Source organism: Gossypium arboreum, chromosome 8, assembly GCF_025698485.1.
Source record: "Gossypium arboreum isolate Shixiya-1 chromosome 8, ASM2569848v2, whole genome shotgun sequence".
Classification (NCBI taxonomy): Eukaryota; Viridiplantae; Streptophyta; class Magnoliopsida; order Malvales; family Malvaceae; genus Gossypium; species Gossypium arboreum.
Window position 1 is genome coordinate 85377885 of NC_069077.1, and position 8852 is coordinate 85386736.

General features: G+C 36.5%; 1 non-coding gene across 1 annotated transcript; it reads right to left on the reverse strand.

Annotated features, from left to right (window-relative positions):
• Positions 1-1084: 1084 nt before the first annotated feature.
• Positions 1085-1191, reverse strand: LOC128279882 (small nucleolar RNA R71). The gene has a single exon (XR_008270074.1). It is a non-coding gene; the product is annotated as a small nucleolar RNA R71 (small nucleolar RNA).
• Between the last annotated feature and the right edge of the window lie 7661 nt (positions 1192-8852).

Here is an 8852-nt window from a genome sequence, read left to right on the forward strand (position 1 = left end):
CCAATTGGCCCGACCAAAAATTCTAGAAATAAATCCATGGATGGATATATGAGTCTAAATTCAGCGAAAATTTACGAAACCAGTTTCTGAGTTTTGAAACTCGAGATATGATTTTTAAGGCGATGGTGATGCAGTTTTCCAGCCTGACTGGAAATGTCAAATTGGGGGGCAAAATATGTGAACTTGGCTTGTTAACCCCTCGTGTCCGACACCGGCGATGGTCTCGTGTTCGGGGTGTTACATTCTTCAAAGAAAATATTTTTCTTCACCAAAGTGTTTTAGATAGCATTCATAACTAATTTTTTTCACAGTCCCTATGGATACGATAACCCGACATTTACTTGTCACTTTATTACTTGTTGCGATTGTGTACACTTGCACATTTCCGTCGTTCCAAGTTTTTGGCGCCGTTGTCGGGGACTGTTTTAAAAAGTCATTATTTGGGAATTTCTTAGTTTATATTTTGGTTTATTTTTCTGTTTAAATTCAAACTTAATTAATTTTTCTGTGATTATTTTAGGTGTTTATAAGTATTGACCGAATCATCGATTTACTCCCTGTAGACCTTGAGATTGAATGAACTTTCCAATAGCAAAGAAGACAAGAAAATTAAAGAAGGACAGAAGAGATGAACTTCTAAAATCCGAATCAAGGAAACAGAGAAAACCTTGCTCAAAATCCTATACTTATTGTTGATGATAGGGATAGAGCTTCACGATAGTATACCGTGCCAGTATTCCGTGCCAGTATTTAATGATCTTAATCTAGGTATTAGGAGACCCAAAATTGAGGCACAATAGTTCGAGCTGAAGCCAGTTATGTTCCAAATGCTTTAGACAATGGCCAATTCAGTAGAATGCCTACCGAAGATCCTCACCTACACTTAAGACTGTTTATGGACGTGAGCGATTCTTTCAATTTAGCCGAAGTACCCGAAGATGTATTACAATTGAAGTTGTTCCCATATTCACTAAGGGATAGAGATCGAGCCTAGTTGAACTCATTGCCACTGAATTCAATTTCCACATGGCAAGAGTTAGCAGAAAGATTCCTTATGAAGTATTTCCCACCTAGCAAGAATGCTAAGTTGAGGAACGAGATCACTGCTTTCCAACAAATGGATGATGAGCCCTTGTATGAGGCATGGGAAAGGTACAAAGGGTTATTATGGAAGTGCCCTCATCATGGAATCCCATATTGCATCCAACTTGAGACATTTTATAATGGTCTCAATGCTCACACGAGGATGGTAATAGACACTTCTGCTACTTGTGCTCTCCTTTCTAAGTCTTATAATGAGGCTTATGAAATCATTAAGAGGATTGCCAGCAACAATTACCAATGGCAAACCAATCGAGCAGCATCAGGAAGATGAGTTGCTAGAATACATGAAGTAGACGCTCTCACTTCACTCGCATCTCAGGTGTCTTCAATATCCTCAACGCTTAAAAATCTTACTACTAATGGGTATAACAGTTTTGCAGCATAGCCACCTAACCAATTTGAAAATATAGCCTGTGTCTATTGTGGGGAAGGACATATGTTCAAAGAATGTGCATCAAACCCAGAATCCATGTACTACATAGTTAACCAGAACCAAAATCGAGGAAGGCAAGGACTACAATCTAATATCTATAGCCCATCATGGTGAAACCACCCGAATTTTTCCTAGAGTAACCAAGGGGTTGGAACCAGTAATACTTACGCCCAACCTAGATCGACCCAGCCACCTAGTTTTCCCCAATATACTTAGAAACCAACCCAAGTTGAACCATCTAATGGCTTAGAAAATCTATTGAAGGTATACATGGCCAAGAAGGATGCCTTAATCCAAAGCCAAGCAGCTATATTGAAAAACCTAGAACACCAAATGGGCCAGCTTGCAAATAAACTCAGGAACCGACCACAAGGTGCTTTACCTAGTGATACAGAGAATCTGAGGAATTTTGGAAGGAACATTGTAAAGCGTTGACATTGAGTAATGGAAAGATAGTAGAACCCAACACCATCAAAGCTGAAAAGGAGCAAGCTGACGCTCAAGATTCAGAGGAAGTTTAATCGAGTGTTGAAATTCTAGTTTCACAAGAACCAGACTCTGTAAAACCCAGCAAGGTAATTTCAGAACCAGCTAATTCTAATCAACTAATAACTCTGTTAGATGCAAAATTGCCATAAAAAACGAATCAACCAGTTCCAGTAAAGAAACCACCACCTTATCCTCAAAGACTTCAAAAGCAAAAGCAAGATATTCAATTCAAGAAGTTCCCAGACGTTCTCAAGTAACTTTATACCAACATCCCGTTAGTTGAAGCACTTGAGCAAATGCCGAACTATGTCAAATTCATAAAGGATATCCTATCTAAAAAAATGAAGACTCAGAGAATTTGAGACGATAGCTCTGACGAAGGAATGTAGTGCATATATTTAAGACAAACTACCTGTAAAGTTGAAGGATCTTTGATTTTTTACCATATCTTGATTGTTCTGCAGTATCCGATTTAGAGGATTTAATAGTGGAGAATGAGATCAACTTCATTGAGGATCTGTTGGAACAAATTTTGACATTAGATCCTCCGAATGATGAAGAGGAGGATGAGTACTTAGTGTTGTTAGAAGCTAATCAAAAGGGATTTAATTCGCAATCTTGTTTTGAATCTTTGGAATTAGAGAAAAGGGATTATGCCCAACTAAAAGCGTCAATCAAGGAGCCACCTAAATTAAAACTCAAGGTACTACCTTCACATCTAAAATATGTTTATTTAGGTAACGCTTCTACTTTGCCTGTGATTGTTTCAGCAGAATTAACTAGTGAGCAAGAAAAAAAACTCATCTTGGTGTTGAAACAATTCAAGAAGGCTATCAGATGGACCATAGTCGATATTTCACGAAATTAGTCCATCTGTATGCATGCACAAGATTATCTTGGAAGATGGCGAAAAAAGGATGATCGATGGACAACAAAGACTGAACCCCATCATGAAGGTCAAGAAAGAAATCATCAAGTGGTTAGATGTGGGTATAATCTACCCCATCTTAGACAGATCATGGGTAAGTCTAGTCCAGTACGTGCCAAAGAAAATAGGTATCACGATCATTGAAAATGAGAATAACAAGTCGATACCAACTAGAACGGTTACGGGATGGAGAATTTGCATCGATTACCGGAAGCTGAACAAGGTGACTAGGAAAGATCACTTTCCTTTGCCTTTTTTGGACCAGATGCTGGATAGACTCATGGGGTGAGACTATTACTATTTTCTCGATGGATACTCAGGGTATAATCAGATTACAATAGCACTGAAAGATCAACTTTAGACAACATTTGCTTGCTCGTACGGTACATTTGCCTTTAGGCACATGCCATTTGGTTTATGTAATGCACCTATTACATTTCAAAGATGTATGATGTCCATTTTTACTAACATGGTTGAGAAGTATTTGAAAGTTTTTATGGATGATCTTTCAGTATTCGGAGATATTTATGACGATTTCTTAGCCAGTCTAGCCAAGTTACTAAGGCAATGTGAAGAAACAAACTTGGTACTCAATTGGGAAAAGTGTCATTTCATGGTACGAGAAAGGATTGTTCTAGGGCATCAGATACTGAGACATGGAATTGAGGTAGATAAAGCAAAGGTAGATGTTATTGAGAAACTCCCACCTCCAACATCTATAACGGGTGTTAGGAGCTTTTTGGGCCATGCTAGTTTCTATCGAAGATTCATCAAGCACTTCTCCAAAATTGCTAAACCCTTATGCAAGTTATTGGAGAAGGACACGACGTTCAAATTTGATGAAGAGTGCTTAAGAGATTTCAAAGATTTGAAGAGTCGGATAGTTACGGCACCCATAATCGTCACACCAGACTGGGATTTTCTATTTGAATTGATTTGTGACGCAAGTGACTTCGCGATAAGAGCTATCATGGGTCAGCAATGGAACAAAGTTTTTCATCCTATCTACTATGCAAGTCAAACTCTAGCAGGAGCTCAACTGAATTATACGGTAACAGAAAAAGAGTTACTTACTATTGTGTTTTCTTTTGACAAGTTTTGATCTTATCTTGTAGGTATCAAAGTAATTGTCTATACGAACCACTCGGTAATTAAGTACTTACTTTCCAAGAAAGATGCTAAGCCGAGACTGATCTGGTGGGTACTTCTACTTCAAGAGTTTGATCTAGAAATTTAAGATCGAAAGGGAGTGGAAAACCAAGTAACAGACCAGTTGTCAAGATTGGAGCCTCAAGAAGGGAATTATCCTCTTATACCAATTTTGGAAACATTTCTAGATGACCACACACTGAAGGTAAATCATGTCCATAGTACCGCTTGCTTTGCTGATATTGCTAACTTTTTAGCTTGTGGTTTGATGTCGATTGATAAAACATATCATCAAACGAAAAAGTTTCATCACAATATGAAGTACTATTTCTGGGAAGAGTCATATTTTTTTTAAAAAGTGCGCAGATCAAATAATCAGGAGATGTGTGGCAGAAGAAGAAGTACAAAAGATTTTATACCATTGTCACTCAGCTATAAGTGGGGGACACTTCAGAGGTACTCGTACTACGACCAAAGTATTGCAAGCTGGATACTTTTGGCCAACACTATTCAAGGATGTATATACTTACGTAAAGAGTTGTGATCGATGTCAAAGGGTTAAAAATGTCACCAACAGAAATGAGATGCCCCGAACAAATATCATTAAGGTAGAATTTTTCGATTATGTGGTATTGACTTTCTTGGTCTTTTCTCTCCATCCTTTGGTCACAAGTATATATTGGTAGCAATAGACTATGTCTAAGTGGGTCGAGGCTGAAGCTTATCCGACAAATGATGCTAGGGTTGTGATGAAGTTTTTACAAAAACACGTATTTACAAGGTTTGGAACCCCAAGAGTTATTATCAGTGATGAAAGGTCCCATTTTGTGAACAAGTTGTTGAAATGGTTATTAGATAAACATGGAGTGAAACACAAGGTCGCTTCAACTTACCATCCGCAGATGACTGGGCAAGCAGAACTGGTGAACAAGGAGATCAAAGGCATACTTGAGAAGGTAGTTTTCCCGAACCGACGAGATTGGTCCAAAAGATTGGATGATGCTTTAAGAGCTTACAGAACAACATACAAGACACCTTTAGGGATGTCATCTTACAGGATAGTCTTTGGAAAAGCCTATCATCTGCCTTTGGAGTTAGAGCACAAAGCTTACTGGGCCCTTCGACAACTCAACTTGGATCTGAAGCTTGCTAAAGAGAAACGGATGCTCTAACTCAATGAGCTAGAGGAATTCTGAATGTTCTAGTACAAAAATACCAAATTATTGAAGGAGAGACTTAAGAAATGGAATGACAAGCACATTCGAGTTCGAGAATTTGAAGAGGTAGCAAGTCTTGTTATTTAATTCCAGATTAAGGTTCTTTCTAGGTAAACTAAAATCACGTTGCTCCGGTCCATTTACGATTCATCGCGTCTATCTATACGGAGTTGTTGAACTCTAAGGTAAGGGAGGTAATTTTATGTTAATGCTCAGCTTCTGAAACATTACTGGGGAGATAAGACTAAACGGAATTAAATTTCGTTCATTTTATCAGATGTTTAAATTTTCCTATTTTCCTTTTTAATAAATTATTTAGGGTATATTTTCGGGATTAGCATGTTTAAATAAATTCTGTTTAAGAGATTGAAACTTAAGCAGGACCACTTGTGACCCCTCCAATCTTTCTTGGGAATTGATTTTAACATAATTTTTCGAGAAATTATTCCCTAAATAGAAAATTAAATTTTTAGTTTTTCAAATAAAAGGGTCAATTTTGATCCAAATTTTAAATTGCAACTCAATATCAAATTTTCATTAATTCGAGGACTTAATTGAATTATGTTTAAATTTTGGTTGCTCTTTTGTAAATGATAAAATTAGATGCCTCTTTTTCTAAATATTTTCAAAAGGCTTCTAGAATAAATATTTTAGTTTAATAAAAAGATGATAATTATTAATATATAATTCTATACATTATATTATATATATTAATTATTATCAACTTTATATAGAGTTAGGATTAGTTTTAATTTAATCATATTTTTTGATAAGTTTTATCTTAATAAATTAATAGCAATTAATAATTTAATATGTATTTCATTAATTATTAATTATTGTTAACTCTAAGTAGAATTAGAACTTAGAATTTTAATTATTAAATTTTCTAAGAATTCTATTTCGACTCTTATTTCCTCATTATAAATACCACCAACCTACTCCATCATTTATCACTTAAAACCCCAAAACACCCAAACCTTTAAGTGCAGCAAACCCCTAGCCGACAGCCTCTTTCGGCCAGTAGTAGCTCACGTGCATGGTGTGCGATCGTTTAGCACCAGCAAATTGCCTGGCTTGCTCCTTCGCCCCACACCAGCTTCAACTCCAATGCTCAACAGGCCTGCTTGCAAAGATCCACACATCCCACGCTAAGTCCAGCCCCAACCCGTGCGCCCCATTGCTACCTATTGTTGTGTAGCTGTTCCCACCAGGTTGTGTCGCTCTTTGGCCCTCGACGCATCCGCTTGCTGGCCAACATCCTTGTGGCATCAACCTGATTACTCACACCACCCCTGATTACTCACACCACCCTTTCAACCATCCTTAGCCAAGAACCTCCCAATCTATTCTTATTTGCCAGCTTTTCTTTCATAATTATTTTCCTTAGGAGCTTTTAAATTTTTACGAAAAAGGTGGTAAGACCAAATTTTCTCTTAAATTTTAATTTTATTTTAATAATTAATTTTTCAATTTATTGAATCATTAATAATTTTTATTAATTAAATTTTTCAGAAAATAAATTTTCCCATCTTTTTCAGGTTAATCATGCTTCACAAGAGAACTCCTGCCTGCACCCAAATTGATGAAACACAAAACAAGTTTCATTATGATGAAGCCAAAGCAAGGTACGAAAGTATCTTCAAAAATCATCAGATGCATCCAGGGAAAGGCTTTACATTGAAAGAGAGCAACTACAAAGACTTTATGGCACATATTCGTCAAGTTGCTGAAGCCCTCAATTGGGAATTGTTTTGTGAGAAGAGACCTAGTGTGGATGAGGAACTAGTTCGCAAGTTCTATGCGAATTTAACCTTAAGTGAGTTGACAGAAGTTCCAGCTCGCGGAATCAAGGTACCAATAACTTCAAATGCTATTAATGAGTTCTTTGAATTGCCTAATTTCGAAAACAACTATTATTCTTCCTTGATGAGCAATATAGAGCATGAAAATTTGGAAGAAATTCTCGAGGAACTTACAGTTCCAGGTTCTAAGGGGACCGTGTCAAAGCAAGGAATCTACACTTGTCAAAAAGAATATTTGACATCACTCGCAAAGGTATGGTTCTATTTCATCCGTTTCAGCCTTATGCCTAGCTCACATGGGACTACAATTTCATTAGAGCGAATGGTGTTATTATACTCAATTTTAACTGGAAAGACCATTGATGTGGGAAAAATCATCCTGAGAGAAATGCAGAATTGTACCGCTAGACATTCTGGCCCAGCCTATTTTCCCTTTATGATAACAATTCTATGCTTGAAAGCTAAAATTCTTGCAAACGTAAAGAAGACAGGCTATAGCCAGGGCACAATCATAGATTAGGACCTTTACCGAATAGCTAGAGATTCTGTTCTACAGCAACGAATTGAAGAAAGTGAAGATCCCGAAGAAGAGGAAGATGACCCCACAGAGATCGAACCAATGCAATCGACCGAAGTCCCTGATAAGGTGGAACCAATGGAACCAGAAGTTGAACCTAATGACGAAACTTCAATATTCAGAGCTCAACCGCCTAGCCCAGATTTTCGAGATGAGCTATCAAAGTTGATGGACATAATGCAGCATATGCAATGGCAGCAACAAGCTTACTAGAGATACTCAAAAATAAAGGATGACTCGATGAGAAGTGCTCTTAAGGAAATTTACAGTGACCCATTTATTTTTGTGCCTAAATTTCCAGATTTTATATTTGAACCATGGAGTCCATTATTGAAGATGAGTGAAATTCGAAAGGGTCTGCAAATAAATAAAAGAGGGGATCTTGACTTTATTTTATTTCTGTTCTTAGGTCATTTTAGGATTAAGTTTAATTAGGAATTTTTACTTTTTGCATAATAAAGCAAGAGATGGAAATCATGAATAATGAACAAGTCGCAAAGTGTAAAGTGTGGCAATAGGTATATACATGTCTAGGATTGGATCTAGAGAGAGCTTGGTACTTAAGAAGTCAATTTGACTCACCTCCTCTTTTCTAGAATCCTACTTGGTGTATAGTATCTATTCACTTTAAAAAATGGACATTGTTCATCTTAAGTAAGAGGGACCAAAAAATTGAATTTGAATTATTGCCACTCAGAATAAATTTTTCTTTTAATTATGATTAGGATATATTTTGTTCAACAATTTGAAATTTTGTTAGTTATGCTAAACTTCAGTATAAATAAAGTTCTATTATTTCAATAAATTATTATGTTAGCTTAATAATGATATGAATGTATTTCTAATTAAGCATGGAAATCGTACCATAAATTTTTAGTTCCTTACGAAAGTTATTGACTTAGTAGTTTCTTGAGGCGAAATCCTAGGAAGCATGGAACATTTAAAATGATTTAGGCAACTTTTGTTTGGACCTTTTGAACCTTTCAAGCCAACCATGATGAAAATTTTTATCCTTTGAAACCCAATTTTGAGAGTATATGGCCTAATTTTATTTGAACCCTTGTAAATTTAGCCATCACCTCTCTCTTAACTATCTTAAAATTGTCCCAAACACTAGACTTAGTACTATTCAAAGCATTCTTTAAAAATAAGT